The 26,483-nt window shown below is 40.2% G+C and overlaps 1 long non-coding RNA gene across 1 annotated transcript in view; it reads left to right on the top strand.

The window, feature by feature from the left end:
• Window positions 1-15,692, top strand: part of LOC122550309 — a 51,603-nt gene extending 35,911 nt beyond the window's left edge. Inside the window, exons 3-4 of the long non-coding RNA XR_006311809.1 lie at window positions 12,368-12,501; window positions 15,113-15,692. This is a non-coding gene — a long non-coding RNA (uncharacterized LOC122550309). The remainder of the gene's footprint in view (window positions 1-12,367; window positions 12,502-15,112) is intronic.
• Window positions 15,693-26,483: the final 10,791 nt, after the last annotated feature.

Genomic DNA, 26,483 nt, shown 5'->3' with positions numbered 1-26,483 from the left:
ACTGAACTAATTGTGTGGCTTTGTGTGTGGCACACATTAGTTTTAAATTTCCTGATACATTCTACAGTTGTTGGGAAATTCCAAGACTAAAGCTATATTCCAAGATTTATGAGCAGATGTTATCAAACTTTCTTGGTGAGATAGAATTCGCTTACTGGAGATCAGCTCCATGAGCCTCGCTAGATTAACCTTTCAGTGATACTCATTGTATCTATGCAAAGTGAGCGACTAAATGGAGCCATTGTTAATTCTTTCAAACTGATACCTCACTCGACTCTGCAACTCATTGTTGCATTCACTGTCTAGATTCATTAAGAAGGTCGCCATGTAGAAATTTCAAAGGAAAGCAACAATCTCATTTTAGATTGATCCCACTGAAAAAGAATAGTTCTCCAATTTCAGTTTTGAGAATCACTTCTTAATTGTCTGAAAGGCAATCACTATTACCTCATGCTCAATGATACACATTTGGACTTTTTATGAAACAAAGATAAATGAAGATACATGACACAAAGATAGGTGGAGGGACAGATGGTGTTGAGAAACTGGGGAGGATGTGGAAGGACTAGCCCAAACTGGGACAGTGGGCAAAGAAGTAGCAGATGGCAAAGAATGTGGGAAAGTGTAAGGTTATGCACTTTAGTAGGAGCAATTGGGGCATATTTTCTAAAAAGGGAAAGGCTTCAGAAGGCTGAAGCACAAACCAACTTGGGAGTCCGAGTTCAGGATTCTCTTAAGGTTAACATGCAGGGTTAGTTGGCAGTTAGGAAGGTAAACGTAATGTTAGCATTCATTTTGAGAGGATTAGAACACAAGAGCAGAGAAAACTGCTGAAGCACAGGTCAGACCGCTGGAATGTTGGGAGCAGTTTTGCGCCCCATACTGAAGGAAGGATGTGCTGGCCTTGGAGGGGTCCAGAATGATCCCAGGGATATCTGAGGAGCTGTTGAAGAATCTTGGCCTGTGCTTGATTGAGTTTAGAAGGACGGGGGATGCGTGGTATATGATTGAAACTCACAGAATACTGAGAGGCCTGGATGGACTAGCCATCAAAAAGATGCTTTCACTAGTAAGAGACTAGGACCCGAGGGCAGAACTTCAGAATGAAGGGATGACCCTTTAAAATGGAGATGAAGAGGAATTTCTTTCGCCAAATGGTGGTGAATCTGTGGAATTCATTACTTCAGAGGCTGTGGAGGTCAAGTAATTATTGCCTTTAAGACAGAAATAGAAAGGTCTTGATTGATGAGGGGATAAAGAGTTATGGGAAGATGGCAGGAAAATGGGGTTGAGAAACAGATCAATCATGATCGACTGGCAGAGCAGACTCGATGGGCCAAATGGCCTAATCCTGCTCCTATGCCTTATGTTCTTCTGTAAGATGCGTAATTTATCAATATTTTAATATTTATTTTAGAGTCATTTTCACCTTGCTGTGTGTGGATTTTGATCCGTATGTCTGAATGAGTTGACTGCTTAATTTGTAACTATTTCTGTAGCCATGGTGATTAATTTTTAAAAAGGATAAGGGAGATACTTGTTGCATGCTCATGGCAAATCATGTACACTGGGAGATGTTTTATGAGCAAACAAAATAAATATATGTGTGTTAGGCTTTCAGTTAAAAAGATCAGTTTTATTTTGTTTACTTTTGATTCTGGGAAACATTGAGAGCTTATGAATTTAGCAGGATTTGCAGAAGGTTCAGAGTCATAGAGTCATAGAGATGTACAGCATGGAAACAGACCAACTCATCCGTGCTGACCAGATATCCCAACCTAATCTAGTCCCACTTGCCAGCATCCCTCCAAACCCTTCCTATTCATATACCCATCCAGATGCCTTTTAAATGTTGCAATTGTACTGTACCAGCCTCCACCACATCTTCTGGCAGCTCATTCCATACACGTACCACCCTCTGTGTGAAAAGGTTGCCCCTTAGGTTTCCTTTATATCTTTCCCCTCTCACCATAAACTATGTCCTCTACTTCTGTACTCCCCCACCCCAGGGAAGAGACTTTGTCTATTTATCTTGTCCATGCACCTCATGATTTTATAAATATCTATAAGGTCACCCCTCAGCGTTCAACGCTCCAGGGAAAAAAGCCCCAGCCTATTCAATCTCTCCCTGTAGCTCAAATCCTCCAACCCTGGCAATATGCTTGTAAATTTTTTCTGAACCCTTTCAAGATTCACAACATCTTTCCGATAGGAAGGAGACCAGAATTGCACGCAATATTCCAAAAGTGGCCTAACCATCGTCCTGTACAGCCACAACATGACCTCCCAACTCTGATATTCAGTGTTCTGACCAATAAAGGAAAGCATACCAAATGCCTTCTTCACTATCCAGCTACCTGCGACTCCAATTTCAAGAAGTTATGAACCTGCAGTCTAAGGTCTCTTTGTTCAGCAACACTCCCTAGGACCTTACCATTAAGTGTATAAGTCCTGCTAAGATTTGCTTTCCCAAAATGCAGCACCTTACATTTATCTAAATTAAACTCCATCTGCCCCTCCTCAGCCCAATGGTCCAGCTGATCAAGGTCTCACTGTAATCTGAGGTCACCTTCTTCACTGTTCACTAACACCTCCAATTTTGGTGCCATCTACAAACTTACTAACTATACCTCGTATGCTCACATCCAAATCATTTATATAAATGATGAAAACCAGTGGACCCAGCACCGATCCTTGTGGCACTCCACTGGTCACGGGCCTCCAGTCTGAAAAACAACCCTCCACCACCACCCTCTGCCTTCTATCTTTGAGCCAGTTCTGTCTCCAAATTCTCCTCATATTCCAAGAGTTTAGGTTTAAGGAGTTTTAAGTTTAAGGTACCAGACTGGAAGTGTTGGTTAAAACCCTGAGTGATGTATTTAAAGCTGAGAAAGTCTATGCTCAACTGTAAAAATGGTTCGTGGAAGATGTGATCAAATTCTTCAAACCACAAAATTGGATCGCACCTAAGTCAAATGATTTGTTTAATATTGAAGAGAATTATATCAAGTGTTTGGGTGCTATAAAAGAGTGTTGTTGGGATTAGTGGGATTGTAGTTTAGATTTTAGATTTTTTTTTGTGGGCGGCACGGTGGCACAGTGGTTAGCACTGCTGCCTCACAGCGCCAGAGACCCGGGTTCAGTTCCCACCTCAGGCGACTGACTGTGTGGAGTTTGCACGTTCTCCCCGTGTCTGCGTGGGTTTCCTCCGGGTGCTCCGGTTTCCTCCCACAGTCCAAAGATGTGCAGGTGAGGTGAATTGGCCATGCTAAATTGCCCGTAGTGTTAGGTAAGGGGTAAATGTAGGGGTATGGGTGGGTTTCGCTTCGGCAGTGCGGTGTGGACTTGTTGGGCCGAAGGGCCTGTTTCCACACTGTAATGTAATCTAATCTAATCTAATCTAATCTAGTTTACTTTGTGTTTTGAAACCTTTTAAACTTTTGCTATATGTTAATAGTTTGATTTATTCTATTTTATCTTTATTTAGTTTGTGCAATAAACTTCTGTTTTACTATTAAAATATATCTGCAAAATTATTTATGTATGTTTCAGTGAAAAACCACATCTTTAAAAACAATGAAAAACAAAACATTAATGTCTCAAGATAGCAGTGGTTAATTTGTGGAACTCATTGTTGCAGAGGGCTGTGGAGACCAAGTGATTGAGAATAGTTAAACATAACATCCATGATTGAATGGTGGAGTAGACTTGATAGGCTGACTGGCCTAATGCTGTTCCTTTATCTTATGACCTTATGATATTATGAAACTTGTGAATTCAGTCATCTTCAAAAGGAATAATGTTGCCAAAAGTAATATTCTAGTCTATCTAAACCAATTCCATTATGGTTGGACTCAGGTTCAGACTGGTATGATCAAAAATCCCTGAATCTAACAAATGTATCTGATTCAAAATTTGTTAATCATGGTACATTTGGGAGGTACAATAGAGATCTCAATGTTAATTAAGACCACACATGTCCAACTTCATAATATTGCTAGACCTAGTCTCTGTCTTACCTTCACTCACACCATTGTTATTTCTAGACTTGACTACTTTAACACATTTTGGCTGGTCTTCCACATTCTACCCTTCCTAAACTTGAGGTCATCCAAACCTCTGCTGCATATCTCTTCACTCACAACAAATCGTGTTCACTTATCACCCCTGTTCTCACAGACCAACACTGGTCATGCAATATCTTGATTTTGAAATTCTCATTTGTTTTCAAATCCCTCAATAGCCTAATACCTCCTGATGAAAATAATCTCCTCTAACCTCACAACACTTTAGGAAATCTCCACTTACCTTATTTTGGCCTACTGAGAATCTGTAATTTTAACTGCTCCACTGCCTTCAGTGACAAGGCTGTGACCTTTGGAATGATTTCTGTTATGACATGGGGTAAACTCTCCTGCTTAATCTAAACCAGCAACACAGAAAAGATTTATCCCATGCAGTAATCTGTCAAAATTTGAGAGGCCAAAAACTATTCAAAGTAAAAATTAACAAATTCATTTCTTAAAGCATAACAGAATAATCAACTGACAACTATTCACAACTCCTTCCTCTAACCTATCTTTTACCTTCCTCTTCTACAATACTGGTCCGATAAAACCCCCGATTAAGATTGACAAAACAAGACTTTTTTAATCTCAAAACCAGGCAGCTTTCTATTCTCTCTGTATTCCTGCCTTCTTTTCTTCTTCTGAGGGATTCTGCTTCACAGGTTACTGATTTATAAAGGCACCTGTCAGAGACCTATTTTTCTGGGCAGTCTGCAGATGTCTTTGGCTTAGTAGTTCTCCTCCCAGCTGTTCAATTTTCTCCAGTCTTACAGCCCCCAAAACATCGGATTGTGTCATTGGCTTTTAAGATTGTCAATTTACTCAATTCAAATGGAATTTGGTATCTTTGGGGTATACCTTAAACCAATTGGACAAATTCAAATTTGTTTTTTTTGTCTCTAGCAACTCAGCCAGTGCTATCTGTTCTGAACCAAATGTTACATTGTATCTTATTGAGAACAATTGGTTCTGTCACTGCTAGCTTTTAACTCTCTTAAAGATACAGTACACCCAAATCTTCATAACATTTCACTACACCTCTCTTCATCTCTACCTCATCTTTCACTTTCACACCACTTCCTAAAACTACATCTTTGAAAATGCTTTGGTTATGGTTCTTAATATCTCCTTTTCATGCCTCAATACCATATTTTATTTGGTAATGCTCCTCTGAAGCATCTTCAGATTTTCATTCATTATCAGTGATTTATAGATGTAAGTTGTTGTTGTAAACAACTGTCCACTTATACCAACCAGAGAACTAGATGGCAATAAAATAAAAAATTAAAAGCTTTTCATATGGAAATTGAGACTCGTAATTTTGCACAGATCCTCTCCAGTGTTTTTTTTAATTCATTGATAGGATGAGGGCATCACTGGCTAGGCCAGAATTTGTTGCCCATCCATAATTGCCCAGAGGGCAGTTAGGAGTCAATCACATTGCTGTGGGTCTAGAGTTACATGTAGGCCAGACCAAGTAAAGACGGCAGCTTCGCATTTGTGTACAGTTGGGTTTTTCTGACAATCGACAATGGATTCTTAATTCCAGACAATCAATTAAAATTAAATTCAAATTCTACCATGATGAGATTTGAACCCCAGAACATCATATGGGCCTCTGGATTAACAGTCCAGCAATAATACGACTAGGCCTTTGCCTTCCCCTTAGGGAAATGGCAATGCAAGCTTGAATTTTGAAGTTCTACCTCTGAACATAGCACCTACAAATTTTGCAGAGTGTTTTTGGAATGGAATAAAGGTATGTTCTGAGTTGCATATCCATTGTGCAGATGGGCAACTGTTCATCTTAAAGACACTTGCCTCAGTTTGAGCTGATGTTGCTATTGGGATGTCCAAAACGACTTATACTTTAAATGTGGCAGAAGATGATTTCAAGCTGACAGAGTTCTTTGGAAGATAAGTGTATCCCTTTGTAGAGATAAAGCGATATTCAGAAATGCTAAAAGTAGACATGAATGTGCATAAAGTGCATATAAATTGAGTGGAATTGTCAACTGATTTGAATGACCAAAGGAGCTGTCAAAAAAAACTGTGTAAAGGTTGTGCAATCTGTTAGGGAATATAAATGCTTTAATTATTTGAAAAAGAAAACACTATTCAACATTTTAAAACGTATTGATTGCTATTTCACTCTTTATAGTAGCATAAGCATGAGAATCATCATTATGTGATTAATGCTGAATGACTAATTTCACAACCTTTCTTTCTCAAAATAAGGTGTAAGTCAATTTAAATTAGATTCCCTACAGTGTGGAAACAGGCCCTTCGGCCCAACAAGTCCACACCGGACCTCTGAAGAGTAACCCACCCAGACCCATTTCTCTCTCACTAATGCACCTAACACTATGGCCAATTCACCTAACTTGCACATCTTTGTACTGTAGGAGGAAACCCACACAGACACAGGGAGAATGTGCAAATTCTACACAGACAGTCACCCGAGGCTGGGATCAAATCAGGGACCCTGGTGTTGTGAAGCAGCAGTGCTAACCACTGAGCCACCGTGCCGCCCCATTGTGATGTGATTGACAGTTCCAAGTGGTCATAAACTCTTTAAAGTTGGACTATAAATTCCATTGTTTGCTTTTATAAGGGAGTAAAGAATGTTAAATATATTAAAGTTTTTTTTAATCAGTAAGTGTTATTTATTAAAAAGTGAATTCATCAATAGAAATCAATTCCTGGATATTCTCACATGGTGGATATTTGATGAGTTGACATTAGTATGTGTAAAATGTGGTAGGTAAGTGCATGTGTTGGCACTAAGTTGACATATGGTCTAAAAGGGGACATGGGGATGAATTAGAGGGACATAGGTTTCCATGGATTCTTATTTTGGGTCATGCAGTGTGTAGAGACCTTGGTTGGCCAAGAAGAGGGATAGGGATAGGTTAGGACCATGGGTTTCCTTAGAAGGCCTAAGGATCGAGGGGCTTAGTAATCAGGCATCGGTTGGTATGTATAGGCCATTGGAACAAGAATAGGGGACATAAATTGGCATGAAAGGTCAAGGGATCAAGGGAGGGTGCAGATATTAGCTGGCATGGGAAATAAGTGGGGGATGAGGGATGAATTTCTTTTGCTTGTTTTTCTGTTTCTCAATAGAGACATTCAAAATTAATGGAGCAGATAGGAAGAAATTTGCATCATTAGCCTCAAAGCATTTTCCACACATTTTCCAGCCTCTCCTGCACCATCTACATCTCCCCATAAATATCAGGGTCATTCAGTCAACATATTCATCTTGCTTGTTTTTGGCTGAGAAAATGGAGGTGGGTTTTTCACATCTCTGCTTCACAAAACATTTAATCACAACACTGTGTCCTGCAGCTGATTCAGTCAGTGTGATTCACTATCACATAAGTACCCCGCTAACTGGAGAAAACACACAGAATATTTTGGAATCAAGTTTCTTCTGCTGTTAATTTTACCACAAAATGATGCAAGTATAAAATAGGAACTCAGAAGGAACATCCAATCAAACTGGCAAATGTGACACACTCCTCTGCATTGTCTTGTACACTTAAAAATGGAGCTCCAGCACAACCAGTACATTTATTACCAAGTATGACTGGTATTTTACAGGTTTATCTCCCAATTTTTACTCAAAGCAATATTTGGCTAAAATTAGCAGCATGAGAGAAATATATCTTCTATCACCAAAACATTTACCAAAAAGAAATAAGATGTCTGAATTACCATGTTAATGTAAAAATTCTTACTTGCTCTAGTTGGTCACCGTGCATCCCCAATTGATACCACCAAAAAAATGACAAACCACTCACTCAGCTGGTTATTTTTTCATGAACTGCAATCACACTCTACTTTATAGAATCTGCTACAATTCATCAGTACTAATGATTTAAAGAGAATCCGTTGTCAAAACTTAAGGTAAAAATGAGAGGCTGTTTGTCTTTTCCATGCTTGTCACACAAAAAAGAGCCATTCAACTTAACGCCACTGTTCCATAATGATCTGTAGATCTGTAGGTTATGACACTTCAAGCATATATCCAAGTATTTTTTTTAAATGAAGTTAGAGTTTCTACCATAAGCATGCTTTCAGGCAATGAGTTGGAGACTCTTGGCATCCTTTGGGTAAAAGAGAATCTCCTCAGTCCCCTACTAATCCTTCTACCAATTATATTTAGTCTATATTTTCTAGGTATTGGCCTCTCTGCTAAGACAATGGGCCCTTCTACGCACCCTATCAAGGCCCCATATATCTCAATTAAACCTTCTCCCAGCTGCCTCTGTTCCTAAAAAAACGCCGCCTATCCAATCTCTTGTCACTGCTAAAATGTTCCATTCCTGACAACAACCTTGTAATTCTCCTCTATTCCCTTGCCAATGTGATAACATCCTTCCTGTTGTGTACTGACAACAGCTGCACAGAGATTTCCAGCTGGAAACAAACTTGTCTGTTATACAAGTATAGCAAAAACCTCCTAGCTCTTGCACTATATGCCTTAGCTAATAAAGGAAGGTAACCCATGTGCCTTCTTAAGCACTTTATCTCTTTTTCCTTCAACTAACTGATATCTGTTGACATATACTCCCTTATACTTCTCAGAAACTTGTTATTAATTGTGTATTCCCTTGACTTGTTCACCCTCTCCAAGTGTCATTGTCTCACATTTCACCAGATTGAATTCCTGTTGTCACTGTTAATTTCACCTGACCAATCCATGATATCTTCCTGTAGGCTAAAGCTTTATTCCTCACTATCAAGCACATGGACAATTGTTTCATTTGCAAACATTGCAATTAAACCATTAATGTCACAGAAAGCCATGTCCAGGACTTTACTGAGCCCTGAAGTATCCCACTGGAAACATCCTTCAAATCACAAAACCTCCCATAGACTTATTGACCCTTGCTCCCTTTGCTAGATCCAATTAGTTAATTTCCCTTGGACCAGTGCACTTTTATATTGCTATCCAGTTTAACGTGTGGGACCATGTCAAAAGCATCATTGAAATCCAGAGGTGAATAATGTTAGAAGCACTGTACTCATCAACTTTCCTTGTCACCTGTCCAAATAATTTAAATCGTATGATTTCTTGCAAGCCAGCAAACTTGGAAAATGAAGCCACCATTATCATGCTGTAGTTGGCCTGAGCCAGCAGAGAATGAGACTTCTGCCCTTCCATTGGAAGAAGTCCCACCATTGAGAATGTCTATACGAACTGCTTTCCTGTCAGCTCTGACTGTCTCAGAAATTCAGCAGTGGCCAGTGTTGAAGTTAGAAATAGCCCACGATGAAAAGAGAAATGAATCACAGAGGACATGGGCTTATATATGTGTGGTACTTCTGGGCAGTGAGGCATTGGACAGCTATGTTGGAAGGTGTGAGCATGTGAGAGGTGATAGGTTTGAAGGTGGGCAGGAGAGCCCATGTTAAATCCAGTAGGAAGTTGCCCACTACTTACGGTCTACCCCTAAGTCACTGTAATTGTATCAGTGCTGGTGAGGGGCAGACAATGAGTGCCCTCTTAAGGGCCTCATCCAGCCCAGCTTAACAGATTTCCCTATAGATGCTGGTGGGAAATGGGCAGGAGTTGGGTGTTAGGGAGTCTCTTTTGATTGGGTCCCCTTGATGGATTGACACTCAAGTTTTGGGTCCCCTTAATGGAATGAAGTTTGAAGGTTTAAACCCTGTCCCCAATGTTGACTTCCCTAAATGGTCCCTCAAATTCTAGCCCCACCCCCTTTAGCGGGGCCTGTTGACTAACCCAAACAAGATCACTGAACACCCAAGCAAAGCTTGGATCCAGTTCTATTGCCTCTGCATGAAAATGTTAGACAATGTCCAGCCTCCAATTGATTGGCAGCGGAAGCAGGACTTTCTGTTACTGAAAAGGTGGGCCAAGTCTTTCTCCAGTTCATTATTTCCCATTATGGAGCCACTGCCAGTGTTACTTTTGATATCTGTTTGCCATACCTTTATAGCCAGGGGATGAGCCGGGAAATCCAACACCTCATACCTTTATAGCCAGGGGATGGGCCGGGAAATCCAACACCTTAAATGATTCAGCTATGATTCTCCCTAATAGATTAGAATATACTTTGGGCCCAATGATTTATTTACAAATAATTGAAGATTAAACACCTAATTTATTTGCTCTCTCAATTTGTTTATTCCAACCAAGATCTTAACTGCAATGTTTGCATTGTTCTGACTATTTCATGGAGCATGGCCCAAAAGAAAGATCCATCCTTCCACCTTTTTCATCCAGATCTGGTTTCCTTTCAGATCTCTGATAGGCTTTACTCTTTTTATCGTCTTATTCTTTACGAATTGTAAACTGGTTAAACTTACCAATTTTTTTCATGTTTCCATGCGGAATGAACTTCCTGAGGAAGTGGTGGATGTGGGCACAATTGCAATGTTTAAATTTGGGTAAAGACATGAATAGGAAATCTTTGGAGGGATTTGGGCACGAAGCAGCAGGTGGGACTAGTTTAGTTTGGGATTATGTTTGGCATGGACTGATTGGACCGAAGGGTCTGTTACCATGCTGAATGACTCGATGACTCCACGTCTTCTCTTTGCTTTCCTCATTTCAAAGCTGTATTCTATACCCTACATTTTCTGCAATGTTGGGCTGTGAGTTCCACCTTTTCTCTTTGTGTGACTACATTTGCTTTGAGCTTTGACTAACTCCTCTCTGTTTACCTCCCACTACTTCAACACTTTCAGATAGTTGCTTCTGTCCATTTTTGCATAAGTAAATTTGAGCTGAGTAACATTGTTCTTTCTTTCATTGAGTACCTTTATTCTAGGTCTATCACTGACCTATTCACTGCTATGTTTAATCTAATCAAATTATCATGACCACCAAAGTCTCCTTTTGATACCCTTTTCACCTGCCACCTTCATCCCCTAAAAACTAAGTCCAAAGCTGCTCATCTTTTGATGGGATTACTGTGTAGTCACTGAAATAACACTTGAATGAATCTTAAGAATTTTGCACTGATTCTGGCGCAGTTAGTCTTAGGATAGTTGAATCCTCTGCCATACTGAAATTTTGTTTTGGATATCTCAGGAATTTGCCCACTTACAAGCTTTCTCACCTTCCCTGACTATTTACAGATTAGAATACAGTGTGATTTCCCCTTTTTGGTTCTGCAAGCATTCTGAAGTGCGACTGAAAATTATTTAGTATGCTAATTAAAAAGTATCCTTTTTGATTAAAGACAAAATAGATCTGAAGAAGAGTCATGCCAGACTCAAAAGGTTAACTCTGTTTTCTCTCTCTACAGTTGCTGCCAAACTTGCTGAGCTTCTCCAGAATTTTCTTTGTTTCTTTTCCATTGTTGGAAATGACTTTCCGATAGTAAATGATAGTCAAAGGCACATTAAAGAGCAGGTTTTCCATTATCAAGAAAAAATGAAACATACGGAATTAGAGAACACAAACTCCAAAAGAAAAAATAAACATTACTGAAAGCAAACTAACACAAAATGAAATTTGACTCTTTCGTCACCATAAGCCAATGCTTTGACAATGACCTCAATTTATTTTGAACTTTATCGTCTAAATATTGTTGTAACGATATCCATTAGTCTTTCGTGAACCCAAGATGTTCCAAAGTCTGATGTAAACAATAAAAATAATTGCAAAGTGCGGTCACATGTTGTAGTGCAAAAAACAAGCCAATTTGGGCACAGCACCATCAAACAATAAGAAATTAGAAAAGGACCATTCACTGATATAAAATCAAAATGCAGTGGACGTTGGGCATCTGAATGAAGGAGCAAATATTTATGGAACCTCTTAGCAGATGAGGTAGCATCTGTGAGGAGAATGCGTCAAGACCTTTGGTTAGAATTGATTCTGATAGAAATTTATCAACCTGATACAACATGACTTGTTGACTATTTCAAACATCCCTTGAATGTATTTTGTTTAATGAACTTCTGTATTCATGATATTGGTGAAGGGCAATAAATGATGTCTGCATTATCTAAACTTCTTTGAAACAATATGAATGCTAAGATAATGAAGGTTGGAGGTCTGAAATGCTGTATTTAAGTTCCTTTCAGGAGCATTAGCAATGATTGAACAGCAAAGCAACCAAAAGATTTATTGCATCCATAAAACATTCAATCATCTGTTGATAATTCTCCCTGTCTTAATACCCCTGCTAATTAAGTTATCCAGATCCTTAAAGGGTCTGTTGATAAAATACCAGGTGCCTTTTACTGGGAAACCAGTATTGATCTGTGGTTGTCAAGCTTTGACTTTGATAACTATTTATGTCTCCTATACACAGATATATACTCAAGGGATTCAAAATTCAAGGAGACCTGTTGTTCCAATGAGAAATGACAAGTTCCAGAACAGCGCTTGCAAAACAACGTCTCACCTCAAGATGTGAAGACAATGCCAGGATCTTTCCCAGCCCAGGTGAGGTAGCTTTGCCTGCCCACGGGATATTACATCTGTTGAATTCAACATAGGGTTGGGATCTTTAGGTCATCTCACCTTCTTCTGTGATTCCCATGGTGGGTTCTGAGGCTCATGGGGAACCCCCTTCAATGGGGTGAGAAGCATTTATAAAGGCACGTTTAGCCTTGGGTACTGATATTTACAGCTATGTTTCCCAATCTGTCAACAATGTATTAGGGTCACAGGATTTGAATGCACAGCAGAAATATCTTCTTCAATGATGTGGAAAGATTGCCACAGCCTTTATGCTCAGACCTTCTACCATTCATAATGGCATTTGTGCTGAGGAGGGAGGGTATCACTTGTTGCAGGTGATTGGGAAGGTTGGGTGCAAGACAGCTATCTGTTGAGGTTGAGTGTGAATAGTTGGCTGTTGGGACACGGAAATGAGGAATAAGTAGGCTTGCGAGGTGTGTTGTTCGGAAGGCTGCCTTACAGTAGAATGTTGGGAAAGTTATCACCAAGTGATATGACTCTTGAGCTTTCCTGTCCTCCTGAGATCCTGGATCCACTTCCTGGTCTATACTCAGGTTGGAGGAAGCACACTTCAGCTGTGAACATGCCTGGTCACTTCCATTCATGCCTGCTGGTTTTGAGATGTTACCCTCTTTCTTCTATCCTTTGGCAGAATCACTTCACTGCAGCCCATCACATCCCTCAGCAGGACCTCCAACTAAAAGTGTGATACCCAGTGAACAGCTTTCCCAAGTCCCTTCCCCATTCCTGTTTTTGTTGCAGCTTCAAAAGCTAAGTGATTGGGGAGCTCTTCAATGGAAAATGCTTCCACTGACAGATACAATGCAGCGCCTGCCTATTCTCACTGATGGATCGGGGAATCCAAATTCTCTGGGATAGAAGGTTAGCTCAGCCTGCCAGTTATTAACTAAACCCACAAATTGTCCTGCTGCTTTCATGCCAGTTAGGAATAGAAGAGAAATGCCAACCATTAAATTGGCAAAATGCAGGCACAGAAGCCACAAATGGAAAAGAATAATCATTTTTAAATGGGGCCAAGTGGTGACTGGAGAGGGAAGGCTAATTTTAGAATGTAAAATGATCCCAACTAAGATTGGTTCACCTTATTTTTTGTTGTAGTCTTTGGGACTGACACAAATGTTGCAAAACAAACACTTTACTCCAAGAGAAAAACAGAAATTGCTGGATAAACACAACAGGTCTGGCAGCATCTGCAGAGAGAAAGCAAAGTGTTGGAAAAGGTTATAAGAGATAGGATTTATAACCCTCTAGAAAAGAATAATCTGATCAGGGACAGTCAGCACAGTTTTGTGAAGGGTAGGTCATGCCTAACGAATCTGATTGACTTTTTTGACAAAGTGACCAAACAGGTAGATGAGAGTAAACAGGTTGATGTGGTGTATATGGATTTCAGCAAGGCGTTCGATAAGGTTCCCCACAGTGGGCTATTATACAAAATGCGGAGGAATGAGATTGTGGGAGACATAGCAGTTTGGATCAGTAATTGGCTTGCTGAAAAAAAACAGAGGGTTATAGTTGATGGAACATGTTCATCTTGGTGCCCAGTTACTAGCAGTGTACTGCAAGGGTCGGTGTTGGGTCCACAGCTGTTGGTCATTTTTATAAATGACCTGGATGAGGGCTTAGAAGGGTGGGTTAGTAAATTTGCGAACGACACTAAAGTCAGTGGAGTTGTGGATAGTGACGAAAGATGTAGTAGGTTGCAGAGAGACATAAATAGGATGCAGAGCTGGGCTGAGAGGTGGCAAATGGAATTTAATGTGGACAAGTGTGAGGTGATACACTTTGGCCGGAGTAATCAGATTGCAAAGTACTGGACTAATGGTAAGATTCTTGGGAGTGCAGATGAGCAGAGATCTCGGTGTCCATGTACACAGATCCCTGAAAATTGCCACCCAGATTGACAAGGTTGTTAAGAAGGCATACAGTGTTTTGGCCTTTATTAATAGAGGGATTGAGTTCCGGAACCAGGAGGTTATGCTGCAGCTGTACAAAGCTCTGGTACGGCCACACTTGGAGTATTGTGTACAGTTCTGGTCACCGCATTATAAGAAGGATGTGGAAGTTTTGGGAAGGGTGCAGAGGAGATTTACTAGGATGTTGCCTGGTATGGAAGGAATGTCTTACAAGGAAAGGCTGAGGCCCTTGAGGCTTTTCTCGTTAGAGAGAAGAAGGTTGAGAGGTGACTTAATAGAGACATACAAGATAATCAGTGGGTTAGAAAGGGTGGACAGGGAGAGCCTTTTTCCAAGTATGGGAACGGCAAATACGAGGTGACACAACTTTAAAGTAAGGGGAGATAGGTATAAGACAGATGTCAGTGGTAGTTTCTTTACTCAGAGAGTAGTAAGGGTATGGAATGCTTTGCCTGCGACGGTAGTAGATTCGCCAAGTTTAAGTGCATTTAAGTCGTCATTGGACAGGCATATGGACGTACATGGAATAGTGTAGATGGGATGGGCTTCAGATTAGTATGACAAGGCGGTGCAACATCGAGGGCCAAAGGGCCTGTACTGCACTGTATAGTTCTATGTTCTATGTTGTTCTATGTAACTCTGCTTTCTCTCCACAGCTACTGCCTGATCTACTGTATTTTTCCAGCAGTTCCAAGCTCTGCATTCTCTCTACACTCTGCTTTCTTTATTCCAAGCTTCATCAAGGGAAGCAATGACCAGAAGTGCTGAGAAAAGCCTCTCCGTCAAAATGCAACAAGCTGTTGACTTACAGCAACCTCTTGCCCAGAATTGCCCAAACTGGCAATGACACATTTGTGAAGAGGCCAACCATCTCTACCAGCTCCATAAGCCCCCTGGGGGAAGGAAGGTGTGAAAGCCCAAGCATCCCAGCTCTTCATACGCCACCTGCCCTACCTGGATGTGCCAGTCCAGCACTGGACTGTTTATTTACCTCAGGACCACAACTTGAAAGTGAAAATCACCCTCAGTCTCAAGGGACTACTTACGATGAAGAAGAAGACCAAAACTTAATTCTATTGATTGACTGCATTTAAAATTGATGGTATCAGCATTTTCACCATGCCTTTTTAAAATGAGGAACAGGATAATTATATTTAATGTTAGAAACAGATTTCACTAAATTGCATTGCCACAATCAAAATGTCTGAATCTGATGGGTTTGAGGTCAAGTGAGTTGATCTTTTGCTTTTGTGTTGATACTTGGTATGGAAATAAATCGTCTTTCTCCAAAGTATTTCAAATTCTTGGCAAATGCTACAGCACAACCTTTATTCAAATGGGACTTTGAGCCAATCCAATGTTGACATGCTGGGATGGAATGTGTCACCCTGCCAAATTCAATATGACCTGCTTGGTCTGTGCTCAGATGAACGCTTGTGGACAGGAAGCAGATCTAAGGTAATATCATTGCAGAGACCATTCCAGGGCCACCAAGATATCATTTCCTGAAATCAATGACTCAAACTGTAATCCTTGATTCAAATGTAATATGGGGGTGGAGGTGGGGCAAATTGAATAGTTGTTTCAAATAGCCAGCATAAGCTCTACAGTCTGATGTCCTATGTGATGTGATGTTATTTGCATGGATAGACTTTAACAATTTCATACCTTTGTAATATAGATACCATTGTAATGTTGAGAAATTTCCACACTGCAAAGAGAATGAAGGGATAATTTATTTGTTAGTAATATTGATTGAGGTATAAATGTTAGCTAAGAATGCTTCCCTTCTCTTCAAATGGCTCCATTAGGTCTTATACATACAAGTTCAACCTTCCTGTTTCTGAGACAAGAATGCTTTTTCTGAGCCAAAGCTCAGACCTGGTAGTGAGTTAATGCACCTGAACTATGTGCAAAGTGACGATATCTTGAATCAAATTCTGCTAGATCATAGATCCACCAAATTGCTACTGAAACATCCACTGATAACTTCAAGGTCTCAATCTGACCATGTTTGCCATCTTTGTTTGTCATAATAAAATACAGGCGAACAACACAGGACTTAGGATCAGAAGTAGGCCTATTTGGCCGTCCAAGCCAGCCCTGCCATTCAATAAGCTCTGGTAGCCCTGTCACTTTCACTGATTAGATTAGATTAGATTCCCTACAGTATGGCAACAGGCCTTTCAGCCCAACAAGTCCACACTGACCATCTGAAGAGTAACCCACTGAGCCCCATTCCCCTACCCTATATTTACCCTTGACTAATGCACCTAATACTATGGCAATTTAGCATGACCAATTCACTTGACCTGCACTTATTTGGATTGTGGGAGGAAACGGAGCACCCAGAGAAAACCCACGCAGACACGGGGAGAATGTGCAAACTCCACACAGACAGTCACCCAAGAAGGGAATCGAACCTGGGTCCCTGGTGCTGTGATCCACCGTGCCACCCCACTTTCCTGTCCATATCCCATGATCTTTGGCTCCCTTGCCTATCAGAAATCTATCTAGCTCAGCCTTCAATGAATATAAAGACCCAATATCCACCATCTTCTTTAAGAAGGGTCCCACACTCTTTTGACCCTGTGAGAGATAAAAAGTCTCATTATCTCTGTCTTAAAAAGGGAGGACTCTTATGAATAAATGACATCTCCTAGTTTTAGTCTCTCTCATGAGACGAAACATCCACTAGGTCTCTAACCTATTCAGTCCTCTCAAGATCTTAAAATAAAATCACATCTTATTTTAAGCTCCAATGGGTATAGGCCTAATCTTTCAAATTGTTCTTCATTAGTTAACCCTATTATACCAGGAATAAGTTGACTATTAATGTTTAAAACCTCATCGAATAACTTTAAGGCCTTAGGTTTTAGATTTGAGAGAAAAGCAATTAAAAATGATTTGTGGCATTTTACAATGACCAGAAAGCAGCTGAACACTCAGGGGTATATAAAGGAATGTCTCATGTCTGGGAGTGAGACTCATATCCTGAAAGACTTTTTAAAAGTTCACTCATGGAGAAATACCTTCTGCCAACATTTATTGGCTGTCCATAGTTGCCCTTGGAAAGGTCGATTTTGCCTGTCCTCGGATGCTGCCTGAATTGCTGTGCTCTTCCAGCACCACTGATCCAGAATCTGGTTTCCAGCATCTGCAGTCATTGTTTTTACCTCGTTGATTTTAACCCTACTGTGAATCCTCTTGCAAGGATGCCTGCCTTGAAGAAGTTTTCCTCCTCTCTCTATTCCTAATGAAGGGCTTTTGCCCGAAACGTCGATTTTGCCTGTCCTCAGATGCTGCCTGAATTGCTGTGCTCTTCCAGCACCACTGATCCAGAATCTGGTTTCCAGCATCTGCAGTCATTGTTTTTACCTTGGAAAGGTAGTGCCTTCTTACACCTTCTTGAAAAAGAATTATCTTCTTTTTTGCCTGGAGCATCAAAGGCTGAGGGGTGACCTTATAGAGGTTTATGAAATCATGAGGGCCATAGATGAGGTGAATAGCCAAGGTCTTTTTCCCAGTATAAGGGAGTTCAAAACTAGACGGCACAGGTTTAAGGTGAGAGAGGAAAGATTTAAAAGGGACCCGAGGGGCAATTTTTTCACTAAGAGGGCGGTTTGTGAATGAGCTGCCAGAGGAAGTGGTGGAGGCTGGTACAGTTACGATATTTAAAAGCTGTTTAGCCAAATACATGAAGAGGATATATTTAGAGGGATATCGGCCAATCACAGGAAAATGGGACTACTTCAGTTTAGCAAACCTGGTTGACAGAAGAAGTTGGCTCGATGGATCTGTTTCCGTGCTGTACAGCTGTATGACTCTATTTAAGTTTACTCTCTGTCAGAAAGTTGATAGGTTGACCTAACACTGTGACATCAGGTCAGAGGGCACTGGATAATTATTTGGATAGAAGTGGTGTGTAAGAATATTGGGAAAAGGCAAAAGATTGGTTCTAGTTAATAGAATTGGCGAAGATATGGTGAGCCAAATGGCCTCCTTCTGCAGTGTATCCATTCTCTGATAGATGTGCAAACAAAAGCTTGGGTTGCAACTGAAATCGAAGCCTCACATTAAATCATTATAATGTCCATGGCTTGAGCTCTGCTACAGTAATTAACTATTTTCATGCACTACATATTTTCAGATCAAGCAGTCCAAACCTTTCCACAACTGATGAATCAACGACCCAGAAAAGCAGTACGTTACTGCTCTGCATTATCACAAATAATACCTCCGTGAAGAGTACCACACAATCTTCCTGTCAATTTACAGTCAACACTCAGTTTGTTATTTATCACAAATCAGTTTGATGTTAAAATGCTGGAAGGAAATGAAAGCTTTATAGTTTGGAAGTTGCAAAGCCAAAAACCGAGTGGTGACCCCATCTTAAGAACTGATGCCTTTACTTCTGTTCTTATTTCCATTGTGCAAGGTTTTGAACATGAATATTGGCTAAAAAAAGGTAATTTTTTGAATGAAAATTAATTCTGAAAATAACTTTAGGCAGTTGAGTCAGATGCCAACCCATCAAATCCCTCCTTTACCTCACATCATCCATATCTCTATAACGCAGTTTAAAATGGGACATTATCTAAAAATCATTGGCTCTTCTTTTTAAGAGAAATAAGGACTTTTTTTCCTCATAGAGGCATAAGAATCTTGGAACTTTCTTCTGCACAGGGTGGTGCAGGCAAAGTCATTTAATAATTTAGAGGCAGATAAATTTTTGACCTACAAGAGACCCAACGGTTCTCAGGTGGAGGCAGAAATGCGGATTTGTGCTACAATCAGATCAGCCCTGATCTTATTGAATGGCAAATCGTGTCTTACAAACTTGATTGAGTTTTTTGAAGAAGTAGCAAAGAGGATTGATAAGGGTAGAGTGGTGGACGTGATCTATATAGACTTCAGTAAGGCATTCGACAAGATTCCCCATGGGAACTGGTTAGCAAGGTTAGATCTCATGAAATACAGGGAAAACTAACAATTTGGATGCAGAACTGGCTCAAAGGTAGAAAACAGAGGGTCATAGTGGAGGGTTGTTTTTCAGACTGGAGGCCTGTGACCAGTGGAGTGCCACAAGGATCAGTGCTGGATGCACTACTTTTCATCATTTGTATAAATGATTTGAATGTGAGCATAAGAGTTGTTTGCAGATGACACCAAAATTGCAGGTGTAGCGTACAGCGAAGAAGGTTACCTCAGAGTGCAATGGGATCTTGATCAGATGGACTAATGTGCTGAGAAGTGGCAGATGGAGTTTAATTCAGATAAATGTGAGGTGCTGCATTTTGGGAAGGCAAATCTTAGCAGGACTTAAACTCTTAATGTTAAGGTCCTAGGGAATGTTGCTGAACAAAGAGACCTTGGAGTGCAGGTTCGTAGTTCCTTGAAAGTTGAGTCACAGGTAGATAGGATAGTGAAGAAGGTGTTTGGCATGATTTCCTTTATTGGTCAGAGTATTGAGTACAGAAGTTGGGTGGTCATGTTGCGGCTGTACAGAACATTGGTTACGCCACTTTTGGAATAATGCATGCAGTTCTGGTCTCCTTCCTATCAGAAAGATGTTGTGAAACTTGAAAGGGTTCAGAAAAGATTTACAAGGATTTTGCCAGGGTTGGAGGATTTGAGCTTTAGGGATAGGTTGAATAGGCTGGGACTCTTTTTCCCTAGAACATCCGTGGCTGAGGGGTGACCTTATACAGGTTTATAAAATCATGAGGGGCATAGGATAAATAGACAAAGTCTCTTCCCTGGGGCGGGGAGTCCAGAACTAGAGGGCATAGGTTTTGAGTGAGAGGGATAAGATATAAAAAAGAGACCAAAGGGGCAACGTTTTCATGCAGAGGGTGGTAGATGTATGGAATGAACTGCCAGAGGAAGTGGTGGAGGCTTGAACAATTTAAAAGGCATCTGGATTGGTCTATGAATAGGAAGGGTTTGAATAGATATGGACTGGGTGCTGGCAAGTGGGACTAGATTGGGTTGGGATATCTGGTCGACATGGATGAGTTGGACCGAAGGGTCTGTTTCTGTGCTGTACATTTCTATGACTCTATGGCAGGACAGGCATGATGCGCTGAATAGCCTACTCTAGCTCCTAATTTGAATGCTTGTTATTTTTCTGCACGACCACTCTCTGCAAACTCTATATATTCTTCTTATACCACTCCACTTCCTTTGTTACACCATTGGTAGTCGTATCTTCAGCCATTTGTAGGTCCTAAGCTCTGAACATCCATCCACAAACATCTACCCACCTCTAACTCTTGCTCCTCAAAGCAGCTCTTAAAACCAACCAATTTGACCAAACATTTCCTGTGTCATCCTGATTATCTTTCTTTTGGTTTGAATTCATTTTTTTTGTCTAATTTTTCTCCCTTGCAGCATCTGATGTGTTTTATTGTGTTAATGTGGCTACGTATTCCAGCATTGTAGTCTCAGCTAGGAACACCATGAATAAAAATGGCAAGCTCGGGGATCTGGAGGCTAGTTTATCATTAGCTATTACATTAGTTACTAACATTAGCTATGTTTCTGGTCTTAACACTTGTGTTGGAGTAGATCTAATAAATGTACACCACAGGCGCAGTTTTCTGCATTGGGAGCTTAAATCACTATTTGACCTGAAGAAGTTGGTATTTCCTTTGTGATTTTCCATCTGTTCATTTCAATGAGTTTAAAGTCACATTGACATCCAAGCTCAAAATGGCACAAAGCATGTCTTCGCATATGTGTAGGATGACCCTTCAGTGCATCAAGCCGACTCTGCCATTCAATGTGATCTTGGTTGATCCTGTACCACAGAGTCATAATCCCACAGTCTGCCCATACCCCTTGAGACTTTAGCTTCTCAAAGTCTATCCATTTCTTCCTTATCATCAGTGACTTTGCCTCTGTTTTACTGCTATCCATAGTAGAGACTCCCACAGGTGTACTACCTTCTGAGCAATGCTCCCTCTAAGCTGAGCAGTAGTGCAGCCACTCGGAGGTCCCATGCATGCTAGGTGATGCACTGATGTATTGATTTCCACACGCTGGATTCACTGCCATGCACAGACCTACCCAGATTCTCACAGCAGAAAAAAAAATGTTTATGATGGATGAGCAAAGATATGTCTCCTGATCTCAGTCCAACATGATCTACCGTGTTACCTGATAGCATAGTCCCTTTGTCTGCAGCCCACCCTGACCTGGGGAAATGTTATCCCTGAATCCAGTCGCTGCTGTCCTTCCATTGGAAGGAGATGTGATGAGAGAGAGCCAGCCTGCCAAATTTACCCAATCTCAGATTTATTGTTTGAAAATCCAACGCAAGGCATATTGGCAAAGGTTACCAATCGCAGTTCTTATAATCTTCAATGCAAAATCATTTCTTAAACTATTGGAAATTTTGAGCACTTGGGTCTGTGCCTTTTTCCTGTTTGAGGGAACTGCACAAGAAGGAAGGCAGTTTCTCGTACAGACCGTCTGCTAAATTGACACTATGGTTACAAACACGTCGGAATAGAGACATCAGAGAAATATTATTGAGAAATGCTTTGTTCTTGTACAGAACTCTCACTTAATCATTTCACCTTTTCACTCTCTCCCTGTCTTCAAAAGCTTCTTGTAAACCAATCTCATCAACTCCTTGAATTATAAATAGAGCAATAAGGCTTCTAAGCTTTCAGCGAATGTAGAATGAAGGCGTGCTGTCAACAGCAGGCACATGATATTCTCACTGTCAGTGATACACACTAATATAAGGCTACATATCGTGACACTCTTGAGTCCCTTACCAAATAGAGATGGATAAGCAAATTCCCCAACTGGTTATGCCCAGACACCATACTGCTGCACTGTTGACTGTGCTTGATTTTGAACACATCATCTGCATCAAACAGCTACCCTCTACTCACTGCATTTTAGTAAGGGAAAACGTCCTGCTTTTCTCAGGAGACTTTCATAATTTCAATATTTACAGGGTAGACTGACTGCTGTAAAATAGACTGTTTATTACAAAGCCTGTTGCAAGTTTCTCCTCAGCTTCAACACAGTCATGAGCTGTCACTGGATTGCAAATTATTTCTGCTTTCTGTCTCCTTCTCTTTTTAAATACATTTGTTATCTTGCAATCTAATTGGACCCTCCCTGAATCAAGGGAGTTTAGAGAAATTAAAATTAACAAATTAACTGTTCCACTAACCACTTCTTTTAAGACCCGAAAATGAAGTCCTTCAGGAGCTGGGAACTTGTCAGCCTGCAGTTTCAACATTTTACTTATTCTATTCTACTGTTTACAGTTTTCCTGATCTCCCTTACTTTCCTGTTTCCTGATTTATCACTGTGTTCAGTATGTTACTTCTAATCCTCTGTTGTTGAAGACTAATGCAAAGTAAATGTTCAATTCAACTGGAACATCCGTATTTTCCATTATTAATTCTTCAAGCTCACTTTCTATAGGACTAATGCACATTTTGTTTTCTTTGCCCTTTGTAAATATTTATAGAAACTCTGACTATCGCTTTTGGATTTCTGACTGGCTTTTTCCACACTTTCATTACTTTTCTTCATTAAGTTTGTAGTCATTCTTTATTATATTTTCTGTTCTGTTCAATAGTCTAACCTGCAACCTTTCTCTGCACAACTATATATTTTCTCTTTAAGTTTGGTACTATATAATTAACCAAGGATACTTAGTCTGCCCTCTGGAATTTTTCTGCCTTGTTGGAAGGTATCAATTCCGTGTATTCTGAAATATTCCTTCAATTTCTGCCACTGCATCTTCACTGGTTTATCATTTAAACCAATTTGCCAATTCACTGCAGCCAACCCTGCTTTAATTCACTAAAATTACCTTTACTTAAATTTTTTTAAAAATAGTCTTGGATCCAGTCCTCTCCCCCTCAGATTAAGTGTTCAATCATATTAGGTAGTTGTTAACAATAGGCACCTTCACAATGAGATTATTTATTAATCATATCTCGTTGCTCAGTACCAGGTCTAGTATAAGCTGCTATCTTATTGGCTCTAGAACATGTTATTCTGAGAAATTATCCTGAAAATATCTCATGAACTCCTCATCTGTACTATATTTTCTCCATCTGATTTTTTCAGTCTATTTGTAGATTAAAATCTCTCATGATTATTGCCATGCCTTTCTAACAACCTCCCATTATACCATCACTAATGCTACACCCAACCCTGTGGTTATTGTTAGGAGGTCTGTACACCACTTCCACATATGACTACTTGCCTTTGTTATTTCACATCTCGATCCAAACCATTCCCATATTCTAGTTATCTGAATTTAAATCATCCTTCTTTTGTGCTAGTATTATCATTAAATAATAGGGCCACCCCTCTGTCTTTTCCTAGATGACTGTCCTTCCTAAATGTTGAGCGCCATTCATTACTTAGATCAAAATCCACATCATTGGCATTTCCAACACCAATCTTCTCAGAATGCTGTCAATTTCCAAACTTACCTTCTGTAGCAGATTGAATCGACAAATGTGATGTCATGCAGCAATTTCAGAAACTCATGGGAAGGTCACAGGTTCAAACGCAGGGCCGGGCAAAGCAAATTACCCAAGAATTTGTGGCAATTCACAATTTGTGATGTGCCTTTTCCTCTTTATAGGTTGTTCGGCAACATTCATCTCATTATTATCTTGTCTGTAAACTCTCGGTCATTACTGAAATACAGATTTTCACTCCAGTTACAGTCAACAGCTGCTTTTAATACTGAAGTTATGTACATGTGCACAGACTGCAAACATCAACATTTCTCAAGCCTCATGCACTTTGCTCACACACTGTGGAATGTAAATTTTCCCCTGGTTAAGGATATCTGATGGGCTTGAAGATAATGTAATAAAAGGTCAGTGGCATCCTATTGTGCTGTAGTCGGACCATTTGCAAAACATGCACATCTGTTTGTCGATGTGTGAACTATGTCCGAATTGATGGCATCCTTGCCTCTAGGCCAAAGGATTGAAGGTTCAAGTGCCAATCCTGAGCTTAAACCACAAAATCTAGGTTGATACTCTAGGAACAGGAGTTGGTCATTCATTTCATTGACACTAATTTACCTTTTAATACAATCATGGCTAATCAAGCATTGACATGCCTGTTACTGATACTATCTAATTATATACTACACAATTTAACATTGTATTTTTGCTCTGTTCCAATACCGTAATGCACTTTATATGCTATGATCTGCCTGTACTATATGCAATACAAAACTTTTCACGGTATCTAAGTACATGTGACAATAAATCAAATCAAATATCCTCACAGCCCATTATGCCATTAATAATGAAACATTTGTCAACCTCTATTTTAAATATATTCAAAGACTGAACCTCCACTGCCCTGTGTGGTAGAGAATTACAAAGATTCACCATTGTCTGCTTAAAAAAAATTCTCCTCATCTCACTCCTTACTGAGGGAATGCTGCACTGGCATTTGGGTGACACTCTCACAGATGTGAACGATACCATGACACTACTTCAAGAAGAGCCTGGATGTTTTACCTGGTGTACTGCCCGATATTTATCCCTCAACCATCAAGCCATGGGCAAACTGACTGTCTCATTTCCAGTATTACAACCAGAAACTATTAATTTGTTATGAAGAGCTGTGAGGCATCCAGCTGTGGTAGATGCACTACATAAATGGAAATCTTTGTTTCTTTTCAATGGAAAGTTGCAGAAGGCAACGAGGTCAAATGTTGCTGATCTCCCATCAGTTATGGAAACTCATCTATTCAGGTCGAATTGATTAATGTTGCAGCTAAACTAGTCAGTAAAATAGCTCCTTCCTGACAGACTGTTTAATTTCTTCCCATTGAAGAAAAATCACTGCAGTAAAGACAAGGAACGCGATTGACACTTTGAATAATCTTTACTCCGTAGATAATCCTTCCACAGCTGTGCCCGCCACCGAGCCTTCACAGAACTTTAACAACAAAAAAAGCAGAGCTGATGAAGCCTGAGGCAGATTTCTTTTCGATCTCTCGAGTGACTTTAAGAGACAGCCAGTCTGGAAAACATTTAATTTGTTTGTAGGAATGGTAAACAGTGCCAAAATCAACAACTTGCTTCCTCTGGGGCTGAATAACAAATTAGCTTGTAGAAACAGACAGTTCAGTAAGTCATGCGGTTTTGACATGAACCCTCAGGCTCCCAGGTTTACCCGAGAAATTAGTGCACCCTGACAGGATTTTGAATTCTGTGTGTCCTTGGAGCATTACATTTTTTGTGGATATTATGCATATTTCTTGAACACAACGAGAGAAGAAAATTAGTCATGTTATCGTAGGCTTCAATTTTATTTATCTAGCAAGGTGGTAACATAGCTGCAATTTTCCGAAAGAGTTCAATTACTCATTTTTGACAATCTTAGGACGAGTGCAACAGTTCACCAGTTCCGTGAGTACACATTGACTGTGGTAAACGTCTTGGGCCTGGATTATTGTTGATATTTGTAAGTGTGGTTGCTGGCACTCCACCAATTACTCATTGCCCTCCCAGTCCCACCCTGCTAAGCTCAGCCACTCACTACTGGACTGCACAGTGTGTGATTGCAAACTGGAGTCAGAAAGGCCACAGAAAAATCACATGGGACTGACCAAGGAAGGCCAGAGTGCAATTTTACGCAGTTTCCATTTCACCGTCATAAAACAACGCAGGGAACAATCTGAAAGGGAACACTGAGTTAAATCTCTGACTCAAATTATCTAACGCATTGAGGCAAAAAATCACCCGTCCAGTCATAGGCTTCATTACAAGTAATAGGTCAGTATAAACATGGGTCTTGTCAGATCCCACAGCCAGCCTTTGATCTTTGCCTTTTCAACAAGAAATAGGATGCCAGCATGATTGACACCGCCAACTTTGTTCTGTATTGGAGTCACTACAGATTTTATTCCAGAATTAATTTTGTAACGCAAGCTTGCTATCATTAGCACTTTATAAAGATTCACCACAAGCTGGGTCACATACCAGTTTCAACAGAGAATCTATTCAATGT

The sequence above is a fragment of the Chiloscyllium plagiosum genome, chromosome 5 (assembly GCF_004010195.1).
Source record: "Chiloscyllium plagiosum isolate BGI_BamShark_2017 chromosome 5, ASM401019v2, whole genome shotgun sequence".
Taxonomy (NCBI): Eukaryota; Metazoa; Chordata; class Chondrichthyes; order Orectolobiformes; family Hemiscylliidae; genus Chiloscyllium; species Chiloscyllium plagiosum.
This window is presented reverse-complemented; position numbering and strand designations above follow the sequence as displayed.